The sequence below is a fragment of the Belonocnema kinseyi genome, chromosome 8 (assembly GCF_010883055.1).
Source record: "Belonocnema kinseyi isolate 2016_QV_RU_SX_M_011 chromosome 8, B_treatae_v1, whole genome shotgun sequence".
Lineage (NCBI taxonomy): Eukaryota > Metazoa > Arthropoda > Insecta > Hymenoptera > Cynipidae > Belonocnema > Belonocnema kinseyi.
In genome coordinates, this window is record NC_046664.1 from 17,014,747 (window position 1) to 17,028,079 (window position 13,333).

Below are 13,333 nucleotides of genomic sequence, written 5' to 3' on the forward strand. Positions count from 1 at the left end.
TCTTAGGAAATAATTTAAGACATTTTGAAATCGTTTCAAATTTTCTCTTAAGCCTAATTTTTGTAAATAAAATATAATCTTCAATTTTTCCAGGACTTTTAGGAAGTTTTTTTATCATTGTGAAACCTGTCAAAATCATTAAAAGGCTTCAAAACTCTCATATCCAAATATTTAAAAATGTACGCTTTTTCTAACTTAAAAAAATTCACTGTTTTAATTAATTTTTAATCTTTTTAAAACTTGTAGATATCTCTTAAACTTGATGGAATTTTTTATAAAACTTTGTTATGTTGCTAATTAAAAAATTTGGCTTTGAAATCTCCCACATTTTTTTCGAAATTTTGGAAAACAATTTAACATTTTTTGAGTTGGTTTTTAAGTTTTTCTTGAAAATTATTTTTTTTAAATAAAAAACAGTTTTAATTTTTCCAGGACTTTAAAAACATTTTTTTTATCTTTCGAAACATTTAAAACTTGAAAAAAACATTCTTTAAAAAGCTTTGTAAATCTACATATTGTATTTTTTATATGAAACTGCTGGGTACCTTTGTTCCATTAATTATTGTTATTGAACATATTAATTTAATAACCTTACATTTCTCATAAACTTGAAATTTTCGAACACTTTATTTTAAACAGAAAAAAAACCGACAGCTTCATCCAATCATAAACCCAGGCTTCCCGACAACAATAGTTTCAAATTTTTTCGAGAAATTTCAAGTAGTTTCGAGAATCAATCGAAAATGGCGCCATGTGGCAAGTAGCAAAAGCGCGCTATGCGCACTAATGCATGATCTGAGAAATTTCGAAAATATATTTAATTGTGTGGATCAAGAATAAAAATGTTACGAAATAAAACACTTTAAATAACTATTTCGTTAAAAATTAATTTTTTTCGCTTCAAATTAATGACTTTAATTACTGTTATTAAACTTCTTTGTCCAAAATTAATCTTTTGTCTTGATAATTCAATAGTTTGTCAGTAATTTTCTCTCACATAAATAAAGAATCTTTATTAAATATCAAATAATACATTCTTCATTGAAATTTTTTTAAATGAAAATTTAATTATGGCTCACAGTTGAAATTTTCTGTTAAACCTTAATTTTTTGTTGAACATCCATAATTTTCATTCGAAATTCATCGCCTTGGTTTCTCAATGAGATATTTCGTTGAACATTCGTTTTTTCTTTTGTTCAAAATTAATTTTCTTTAATGAAAATATTACTATTCCAGCTAAAACTTTTACTATTTTTTTAAAATTTTTATTATTTATATTTTATCTTTAACTTTTGGCTTGAAATTTAACTATTCCCGTTAAAGGTTAATCAGTTTAGTTGAAAATTCATCACTTTGTTTGAATATGTAACTATTCCTTTCAAAAATACTTCTTTTTCGTTAAATATTTATAATTTTTAACTTAAAATTCATCTTTTAGTTTGAAAATTCAACTATTCCTGTTAAAGATCCATAATTTCATTCAAAAATTCATCTTTTTATTTAAGAATGTAACTGCTTCTTTCAAAATTACTTTTTTTTGGTGAAACGTTATTTTTTTCTCACTGAAAAATTAACTCTTACAATTGAATATTCTATCATTTTATTTGAAGAAGCGTCTCTTTGATTAAAAATTAATTTTTTTACTGCAAATAAAACTATTCAATTTCCGGTTAAAAAACTATGTTTTTTTTGAAAATCCACGTATTCTGATGCAAAAAACTACTATACATTCAACTTTTTCGTTGAAAATTCGACAATTCTATACAATAGTTAAAAGATGGATTATTAAAGAAAGATGAATTATTTTTAACGAAATGGGTGAATATTTTACAATGTTTAAATATTCATCATTTTAGTCGAAAGTTCTTTTTTTTAAATTTATCTATTCCAGTTAAAGAATCGAAATTTTTTATAAAAATACAAATTATTAAGTGCACATTAAAATATAATAATTAAAAACAAATTAAAACATTTTTTGGTTGAAACATTCAACTACTTATTTCCAATTTAAACACTTTGTCAAAACTTAATTTTTTTGCTTCAAGTTTCATAATTTTAATTCAAAATTCATCTCGTTAGTTGGTTAATAAGATATTTAGTTGGAAATTCGTTCGTTCATTAGTTGAAAATTAATTTTCTTTTCTGCAAATTTTACTATTTCAACTGAAACATTAACCTTTTTTGTTAAGAATTAAAAAAAAAATTTAATTTAACTATTCCATTCAAACATTCATCATTTTAGTTTAGAAGTTATCACTTTATTTGGAAATGTAACTATTGCTTTCAAAATTAATATTTTTCAGTTCAAAATTCAACTACTTTTAGAAATTTTTCTTGGTTAGTTAAAAATTCAAATATTTCGATAAAAATAATGTTTTTAATTGAAAAGCCGGCTTTGTGGAGAAAATAAATCTTCTTGTTTGAGAATTCATGTTTTTTGGTAAAAAATTAGACTGTTTGGTTGGAAATTGATATATTCTAGTTGAATATTCATTAATTTCATCAATTTCATTTTTACTATTTAAAATTTAATTATTGCATCTTTGGTTGAAAATTTATCTTTTTGGTTACAAATTTAAGTAATTCATTTACATATTCAACCATGTAGATGAAACCTCATCTTTTTGGTAATGAATTAAAACTATTTAATTGAAAGTTAAACACATTTGTTTAAAGTTTATCTTTGACGTTAAAAATTAACATCTATTTCAGTTGAGGAGTTATTCCTTTTAAAAAATTTTAATCTGTTCATCCAGTAATCTGAATTTTCGCCTTAGCAATGAAATATAAGTCTAAACCTTTTTTATTTTAAAAGCTTCCAGGACATTTTTTACATTATTTCCAAATTTTTCAATTGAAATAGAAGAGAAATTTTTTTTTATATCTTCTTAATTATAATTAAAAGGAATCTCTTGAGCCTCTGAAAATTATCATCAAAAATTCTTAAGCTGAATATTTCTACTTTTTCAAAAAACTATTAACATTTTTAAAATTTCATCTTTAATATTTAACGATATTTAATTTTTAACAAAGTATAGTGAATAAATGTTTTATTTTATTTTTATATCTTTTTTATATTGTATAAACTGTAAAATGTAGTTTTTAATTTTAATCAAGTTTATAAAAAGCATGTAGTTCGTAGCTTTGCCTAATTCAATTCTATGTTATGTTTCTTAAACTAACAAAATTAAATAATTTCAAATTTCCTAAGACCTCAGTTTCATTGATTTATCAGTATTAATTAATCATAGTATTTAGATAACCTTAAATTTCTCGTTAACTTGAAGTTTGCGGACTTTTTATTTTTAACGGCAAAAAGAACCGACTGTTTAATTCAGTCAAAAGTGCGGATTTCCCGACAACAATAGTTTCAAATTATTTTAAGAAATTTCGAGGAGTTTCGAGAAATAATAGAAAATAGCGTCATGCGCTTTTTAATAATTGGAACAAGAAGCAAAAGATATATAATAAAAGATATATAAAGAAAATATGATTTGATAATAACAATATGAAATAAAAATTTATATAAATTTCCAAACCTACGACACTTGAGAATATTATTTACATTCTGGAAAAAGATTCATATAATTATTTATGCAGGTATAGTTGTTTACATACTTTTAAATATTTTATTCTGCTTCAGGCAAAAGTCGTGAATTTTATTTAATTATAAATTTACAAAAACTCATTCACAAAAGAGAATCTTCTGCTAGAAGCTTTTTATAATTCAGCTCAGAATAAAAATATGAAAGCAGGTAGTTTTTGATTGCTTAAATATTTAATTGATCTCAATTTTGACAAATTTTAAATAGTTTATCTCATAACTGGAATTTTCAAAAAGTAAAAACATTAAAATGAGTCAACAAGATGACATATATGATGTTGAAACCAAAAAGACTTTAAATTTAAATTAAAAGCAGTTGAATTTATGCAAAAAAAAGAAAAAGTTTTACTAAAATAGCTTGATCTTCAACAACAAAAGAATTGTTTGTTTGATACCAGTTGCATTTTAAACCATTTAAAAAAGAACAAAAATTACCCAAATTATAATTTGAAGGAATGAATAAATTATTTCGATGATAAAATCAAAGTTTCGAATAAATATTTAAGAATCTTGAGAAAATTGAAAAAGATATTTAAATTTTTCAGATATGTGGGTCGAAAAAGTCTAATTTTTGCATTTTACAGGATTTTGCAAAATTTTAGGAAAAATTCGAGTCGCTTTAAAAGATATTTAGGACGTTTAGACATTTTGAAAATTAATTTACTTTATACTGACTTGAATTACTATTAAAATTTGTAACAATCTTTGAATATTTGTAAAAATCTTTTGAAATGTTTAAAAATCTTTTTAAATTTACTTTATACATTGATTTTTCAAAATAAAAAGACGTTAAAAAATTTCTCAGGAAACGCAAGAAAAGTTTTTCATTTTCTTGAAGCCTTTCAAACTTCTTAAAAAGCTTCGGCATTTTTTTCGAAACCGTCTAAAATTTACATTTTGTTTTTAATTTTTGTAAATCTTTTTAAATTTCGTTGTTTTTATCATTTCCAAAAAATTTAAACCTTTAAGCCTTTAAATTTTACAGATACTTTTTTGACAATTTGGACGATCCTTTGGAATGTTTCAGTTGAATTTTTCAAAATATAAAATCAGTTTTTTACTTTGAAAACGTCCATATTCTTTTCCGAAATTTTAGGGAATAATTTTAAATAATTTGAAATCTTTGTGAATATGCTATTAAGATTTATTTTTCAAAATAAAAAAATTAAATTTTGCCAGGAATTTCAGGAAATTTTTTATTATCGAGAAACCTTCGAAACTCTTTAAGAAGCTTCAAAGTATTTATTTTTAATTATTCAAAAATGTACGTTTTTTCTAACTTTATAAAAATGATTTAGAATTGTAAATGATTTTGAATCTTCTTAAAACCTCTAAACGCCTCTTAAACTTGACCGAATTTTTTATGAAACTTTGTAATCTTGTTAATAGATAAATTAGGCTTTAAAATCGTCCATTTTAGTTTCAGACATCTTAGAGCATAATTTAAAAAGTTTTGAAATCTTTGTCATTTTTCTTTCAGAAATTATTTTTTTAAATAAAAATCAGTCTAAATTTTTCCGGAAATCTCAAGAAATATTTTCATTTTCTTGGAACATTTTTAAATTCTTAAAAAGCTTCTCTTTTAGAAATCTTCAGAAACCTACACATTACACTTTTGGTTTAAAAGTTTTGGGAGCTTTTGTTCCATTGATCATTATTATTATTACTATAAAAAAAAACATTTCAGTGTTGAAATGTTGTCACAGGCTTATACTGCCCAACATGTCGAAGGCATTTTTGGTTAGAGATGGATTTTTATTTGATCATTTTTGCATGGGGCTGTCCCGGTATATATCACCAGTCACGGACGCATTTTTATAATGCAATCAAGTGATCTGATGAGAGCAGAGTGCCCAGAAATATTGGACAAAGCCTGGTTTTACCCCATCATTGACGGACTGGGTTGCAGTCAAGTACACGATCGGGGAACCTACAACTTAAGGTGGGTTCCGAACCACCAGAACCTCGGTAAAGGTACATTGAAAAATTTCCAGAGGTACCGGCTCAGTAATCGAACCCCGGACCTCTGAGGTAAAGTGACTCTTTTTTTAAATGGCAAAATAAATTAAAGCTTAATCCAATCACGAATACGGGTTTCCCGACAATAGTTTCAAATTGTTTCGAGTAATTTCGAGAAATAATTGAAAATGGCGTCATGTGCTTTTTAATAATTGCACAAGTAGAAAAAGCGCGCTACGTGCGCGCATGCTTATTCTTACAAATTTCGAATGAGATATTTAATTTTGTGGATCCAAAATACAACTTTTTTTAACTTCAGAGTAGTGAAGACCTTATTCTATTCATTTATTATTATTATTATTATTATTGTTATTATTATTATATAAAAATGCAATGTCACAGGCTTAAGTAGGTTACCGCCCAACATATCAAAGGCATTTTTTGGCTAGAGTTGGATTTTTTGTTTTAATTATTTTGCACGGGGCTGTTCTGGTATATATCCTCAGTCACAAACGCATTTTTATAATGCAATCAAGTCACCTGATGAGAGCAGTGTGCCTCGACATATAGGACAAAGCCTGGTTTTTTTACCCCAAAATTGATGAACTGGGTTGCAGTGAAGTGCACGATGGGGGGACCTATAGGTTGAGGTGGGTTTGAACCACCAGAACCTCGGTAAAGGTACATAGAAAAATTTCCAGAGGAACCGGCTCAGGGATTGAACCCCAGACCTCTGAAGTAAAATCCGAGCGACTAACCAACTTATTAACTTATTAAATTATTAACCAACTTATTTTTTATTATTATTGAAGTATTAAATATATTATTTGTATAAAATAAATGATATTTCAACCCGAAAAAATTTAAATTTTTAATAAAAAATAGTTGAAGTCATTCCATAGAAGACAAATTTTTAACAAAACAGCTGAATGCTTAACAACAACAAAAATTAATTTTTCCAGTTCAACTTCTTAACTCGAAATAAATAGATTTTCTAATTGAAAAAGACGAAGTTTTAGTATAATAGTGATATTGTCAATTTATGAGATGAATTTTTAACTAAAATATATACATATTTAATTTTTTTAAATTCACTTTTAAAAAAGTAGTGGAATTCTCGACCAAAAAGATTAATTTTCATTCAGTGGAATTTTTAACCGGAAAAGACGAATTTTCAAAAAAAATATTAAAATTTTGTTCAGTGAAGAAAAACAATTTTATCCCAAATTATAATGTGCGAGGATAAATGGTTTCGAATACAAAATAAAAATTTCGAATAAATATTTCTTTTTTAAATTTATTTGTTCATTTGTTTTTAAGGTTATAAAAATATCATTTTTGTAGGATTCTTGAGGATATTCGATAATATTTTTGAATATTTCAGATATATCAACAAAGTATAATTTTTTTACAATATTTTTTAGAATATTTTAGGAAATATTCGAGACAGTTTAAAAGATATTTAGGACTTTTAAAAGGTTGAAATTTTATTAACTTTCAAAAAGACTAACAATTTCCAACATATTAAAACATCTTTGAAAATTAAACAAATTTGTAGTAATTGGTAGTAATCTACAAATCTAAGATGCTTGGAAATATTTTTTGCATCATAATAAAAACTTGAGATAAATGTTTATTCAAATATAGTTACTTACATATTTTTTAAACTATTTAATTCCGCTTTAGGCGAGGCTTTAGGCAAAAGTACACGTAAATTTTAAAAGTTTACAAAAACTCATTCCGAAAGAAGAATCTTTTTATAGAAACTTTATTTACTTCTGCTCAGTACAAAAATATGAAATTAAAAAGTTTTAAGTTATTTAAATGTTTAATTTATTCTTAATTTTGGAAAATTTGAGATAGTTTATCCTGTAACTAGAATTTTGGAAAAGATAAAACGTTAAAATAAGTAAAAAAAACTTTTCATTTTAAAAGTTGCAAAGAAAATTTTCACATTTTTCTCAAATTTTTATTATTATTCTAAAATTATTGAATATAATATTTAGATAATAAAATAATATTGTAACTAAGAAGACTTGAATTTTAAATAAAAAATAGTTGAAGGTATGCAAATAAAAGTTATAACAAAATAGCTGAACCTTTAATTAAAAAAAATATATATTTTTTATTATTTGCATTTTAAACCAAAAACATTGAAATTGTTAGAAAAGAGACGAATTTTTTCGACTAGTTCAATTTTTTACCAGGAAAATATATAATTGTTTAAAAATGATTTTGATTATAAAATTAAAAAATTCGAATAAATATTTCTTTCGTAGGTAAACATGTTCATTTGTTTATAATGTTATCGAAAATTTTTAAAAACATTCGTATCAGTTTAAAAGATATTTCGGACTTTTAGAAGTTTTAAAAATAAATATTTTTTAAATTGACTCGAATCAAGCCTACATTTTTTTAATTGTTTGAAAAATAGAAAAATCACCCTCAAATCTTTAAAAAAAATGTGTAGAAATCCTTTAAAATTCTTAAAAACCTTTTAGAAATTTTGTTTAAAAATTGATTTTTCAATACGAAAAATTCGTTTAAATTACCCCATAAATTTTAAGAAATATTTTTTATTATCGTGAAACCTTTCAAAATCCTTGAGAAGCTTCAAAATTATTATTTTCATTTCAAAAATTGTGTTAAATATTCTAAATGTCTCTTAATATTGCTGAAACTTTTTATAAAACTTTTTAATCACTCTAATTGAAAAATTTGAGTTTAAAATCGTCCACAATCTTTTTTCGAAATTTTAGGATATATTATAAGTTGTTTTAAATTCGTTGTGAATCAGAAAAAAAGACGAATTTTCTGTACAATAATAGAATTTTCAGCAAAAAATTAGTCTTCAAAAAAATAGTTTAATTTTAAAACAAGAAATGAGCTTTTATTATTGATGGATGAATTTCTTATTCAAAAAGATCAATTTTCAACGAAATTTTCTGATTGAATCTAATACATCATTGCTTGTGTATTGCATTTCTTTAATTTCCAAAGTCCATGTTGATAACGATTCCATAGACAAAAAGTATTTAAATTGACAAATTGAAGGGACTACAGTAAGTCTCACGGCTTTTTTAAAAACACCAAATAGAACGACAGTTCCAAGCAATGATAAATACGGGTTTCCCGACAACAATAGTTTCAAATTGTTTCGAGTTATTTCGAGATGGTTCGAGAATTAATCGAAAATGGCGCCATGCGCTTTTTAATAATATAAATAAAATTAAAATAATATATGTTTAAAAAATTTTCTTTTACAAAACAAGGGAAAAGTTTGTTGAAAATAGGTTATAGAAGAGAAAATTTTGTTGAAGAGGGAAAAAGAAGTAATTTTGAATAGCCCTAAAGCCGATTTCGTTTGGTGCAAGGCAACAGGTTGGAGGTGTCCCTTCGGAAAGTGATTTTTATGGGTTAGCCTAATCCGAAGTCGTATTCGTCTGTTTTTTATCGACCCGAAACCGACATCAGTCTGTGGAAAATGTTCGCCGGATTTTCATCGGTCACTGTCAAGGGCTTGCGCGTACAACCGTGGCAAAGAGGGACAAACGCGCAGGGGTTCACGCAGCTCCCGTGAGATATAGGATAGTTGTCTCACGGCTAGGACTTGTGTAGGACATGTTGAATTTTTGAGCCGCTTATCCACCAGTTCGAATCCAAGACGACTTTTTTTTCACACATGGATCAATAAAGTGATAAAAAAACAACTCGGAAATCCTTCGAAATCGGCCTTCATTTTTGACCGGGTCGATACCGCCCGAAATTGCACCCCTAAAAAATGAGTGTCAAATATCAGCGATAAAGGAAGGGAGGTAAGTGTTCCATGTGGCATGCTTCTTAGTTAATAATTACTAAGATTCTAAAGTCAATTTAGCCTTTTATTTCAAATTGAGAATTTAAACAAAATTATTCCGCCTAAATAATAATTCTAAATGTCATTATTATTTTCGAAAAATGGAACGTATGGTTGGGAAGTTTTTTTAATATAAAAGCTAGAACAATGGTAGCTTATAGGGTCGTATATAATATATATTTTTCTAAGAACGCGTGCGCGCACTTTTGTCTTGATTAATTTCTTACCCCTCTTGGTCACGTTCTATAGGGTTAGAATAAGGGGTGGCTTTTATGTTCAAGGATATTCAGAGCTTTTGTATCTGAGGGAATTTACATTTTCATAAAGGATTCAGGATGAGTATTATTATTCTGGGCTTTGTGGAATTTACGGATAGCTCAAAGATCGCCTTATAGAATTCTTCAACTTAAGGCTTCCGGGTTATACATGGAACTTCTAATTAAATTTGTGGAATTTTTTGCTATTGGGAGCAACGACTTGATCAGAAATCTTTATAGGGTTTCGAAATATTTTATTTTTCCTTAATCAATAATTTAGGAATTGATTGATTTCTTTAATAGAAATTTCTGATTTATTTAACTAGCAAATATAGCGTGTATATTTCCATTCTATAATATCTAAACATTGATCATAGATTTAAATAATTATTAAAATAGCTACATCGACTTTTATACAATTATGATCTGATTTTAATTTTAATTTTAATTAGCCTTTAGTAATCTGAATTTTGGGAAATTTCCGAATAATTAAATTTCGAAATGATTAAATTTCCGAATAATAAAATTCCTGAATAATTAAATTTTCGGGCCAAATTTATCGAATGATTCAATATCCGAACTATAAAATTCACGAATTTAAACAAATAAAATTTGTTTATAAAATTTATTTAATTATTAAACATAAAATAATCCAATATTTTTGTTATAAAAACTATTTTTAATGTATAAAGTTTCTAAATTTATTGATTGAATTAAAAATATTTATAATTGAAAAAAAATTTGCATCCAAAAATATATTTTTTTAATTAATAATTTAAATTCAAGCAATAATTCTAGAAACTTTAAACATTGAAAACAATTTTCTTTCGGAAATTTTATGACTTGGGCATTTTCTAACTTGTATATTTTATAATTCGGCAATATCTTTTTGGGAATTTTATTATTCCGAAATTTTCCAATAGCTTACATCATAAATAGTTGGCGAATTTTACAATTCTGGAGTTTTATTATTCGGAAATTTTATCAATCGGGTATTTTACAGTGTCAGAAATTTTATTTTTCGAGATATTTCAGTGTCATTGTTTATTTATTAAGAATACAATAATTACATATTTTTAATATTTAAAGTTTCTAGAATTATTGTTATTATTGAAATAATATATTTCTGGATGCAAATGTTTTTTAATCATTGTTATTTTTAATTCAAACCATACTTTTAGAAACTTAAAACATGTCAAACAATTTATTAAATAAAAATATCTAATTATTTTATTTTTAATGAATAAATAATATTGATGAAAAGATGTAATTTTTTTAATTGAGAAGTTTATAATTCGAACATATTCATTTGATAATTTTATCATTCGGGTATTTTACAATTTAGTAATATCATAAACCGTCGCGAATTTTATTATTCAGTAATTTTCCATTTCAGAAATATTATATACGGTTCGGGATTTTATTATTCGGAAATGTTATTATTCGAGAATTTTCCAATTCAGGAATTTTATTATCCAGAAATTTTAATATTCGGGAATATCATCATTCGGGAATCTTATTATTCTGGAATTTTAAAGTGCCGAGAATTTTATTTTTTGAAATTTTTTCCATTATCCCATTATTTGTTTATTAAAAATACAATAAGCAATTATTTTCAAAAAATATATTTTGTTAATGATTAAAGTTTCCAGAATTATTATTTCAAGTGAAAATAACAATATAACTGAAAAAATATATATCTTTCTGGATGATTTTTTTTCATTCATTGTTTTTTTAAATAAAAATAATAATTCTAGAAACTTCTAACATTAAAAATATTTTTTTTCACCAATATTTCATTATTGAATTTTTAATGAATAAATCATTTTTATGAGATCGGAAATTTTAAAATTCGGGAATTGTATTATTCAGGAATTTTATAATTTTGGAATTTTAATTTTTGGAAATTTTATTATTCGAAAATTTCATTATTCGGGATTTTTGATTTTTTGGAATTTTATATTTGAGGATTTTTCAGTCTTCCCAAACAATTTTTTTATTTTGATAATTTTGAAGATAAAAAGTCAAGTTTTTAATTCAAATTATACAAAATTTAAGAAACTTCGCATTTAAATCATAAAAATGAGAAAATTATGAATTGTAAATCTTAAAACTTGCATATGGTTCATTTCTAAATTTCCAAAATTAATGACGCTCTGATTTTACACATTTACATTTAAAAAATTTTAAGAGTTACAACAAAAACTTCTGGAATTTTGAATTTTAATTGAAAATTCTCTAATTTTGAAAATGTTAAGTTACAAATTATTCAGTTTCTGAAATTTATGTTTTATAGGTATGTAATTTGGAGCAATTTCTTCGCATAGTTCAATTTTGAAGATTTTCAATTAAAAATTCCTTAATTTTCAAGATTTATTTCATTATTATTTATTATTTTTATGTATTTATTTATTTAATAAAAGGAACCAAGTTTTGATTCGTAACATTTTATTCAACAGTTCAATTTTTAAAGTTTACAATTCAAAATCTTTAAATTTTGAAGATTTACAAATACAAATTTTTTAATTTTAAAGATTTACAATTTGAAGTGCGTCAATTAAAAAAAAATTTAGTTCAAAATTTTTTAATTATAAGGATTTATAAATGAAAATTATCTAATTGTGATGATTTTAATAATCAAAATTATATATTGTTCAATTCTAAATTTTCAAAATTTAACTCTTCAATCTTGAAAATTAAAAATTTAATGTTTTAAAATTTGGAAGAGGATCAATCGAAAATTTTTAAGAATAGTTCAATTTTGAATATTTCCAATTGAAAATTCTTCAATTTTAACTATTTGCCATTTTTAATTTTTTAACTTTGAATGTTTGCAATTGAAAACTGTTAATTTTAAACATGTATAAAGAAGAATTCTGAAATTTTGATTTAATTTCGTTTAAATTATAATTTTATTCGGAAGTCAGTAATCTATAGCTTTTATTTAAATATTAAATTTTATCCCAGCAGGAATTAGAAGCAAAGAATAAATAATATTATTTAAGATAAAGTTTTTTAATGTAAATCATCAAAATTACAGAATTCTTAATCGTAAAACTTAAAACTAACATAATTTTTAATTGTAAATTTTCAAAATTTTAAACTCTTTGATTTAAAAGATGTACAATCAAAATTTCTACAATTTTTAAGAATTATATTTGAAAAACGTCCAATTTTATAATTTTAGAATTCCAAAATCTTCGATTTTGAATATTTTATGTATAAATAGGAGCTTCTATGTGAAAAAAGCTCATGAATCAATCTATAGATTATTATTAATTTATTAGAAATTTGATTTATAAAATCAGTGATCACACTGGTTCGGCAGTTTAATTGTAGGGAAAATAGATGAAGTTTTCTTCGAAAAAAGGAGATTGTTTTTCTTTAAAAAATACACAATTTTATAAGGTATTAAATAAAATAAAATAGTTTTATAATTCATGGCACTTTGTAAATCTTAAAAAAAAAATACAGAAACATAGATCCTCATTTTTTCCACAGATATCGGACCTTTTCGATTGTATAAATATAAATATAAAAAGGTGTGAAATCACAAATCCTACCAAAATATGAACTTACTTATAAGTATTTTGTTGAAACTACGTTTTTTTGGAATGTAAATTTAACAATTTTGTTAAAAATGAATTACAGTGTAAA

General features: G+C 24.2%; 1 protein-coding gene across 1 annotated transcript in view; it reads left to right on the forward strand.

The window, feature by feature from the left end:
• The first annotated feature begins 9,139 nt into the window (after positions 1-9,139).
• Positions 9,140-13,333, forward strand: part of LOC117179087 (synaptotagmin-7) — a 21,521-nt gene continuing 17,327 nt past the window's right edge. The window contains exon 1 of the mRNA XM_033370736.1: positions 9,140-9,378. The gene's annotated coding sequence lies outside the window, so the exon portion shown is untranslated. The remainder of the gene's footprint in view (positions 9,379-13,333) is intronic.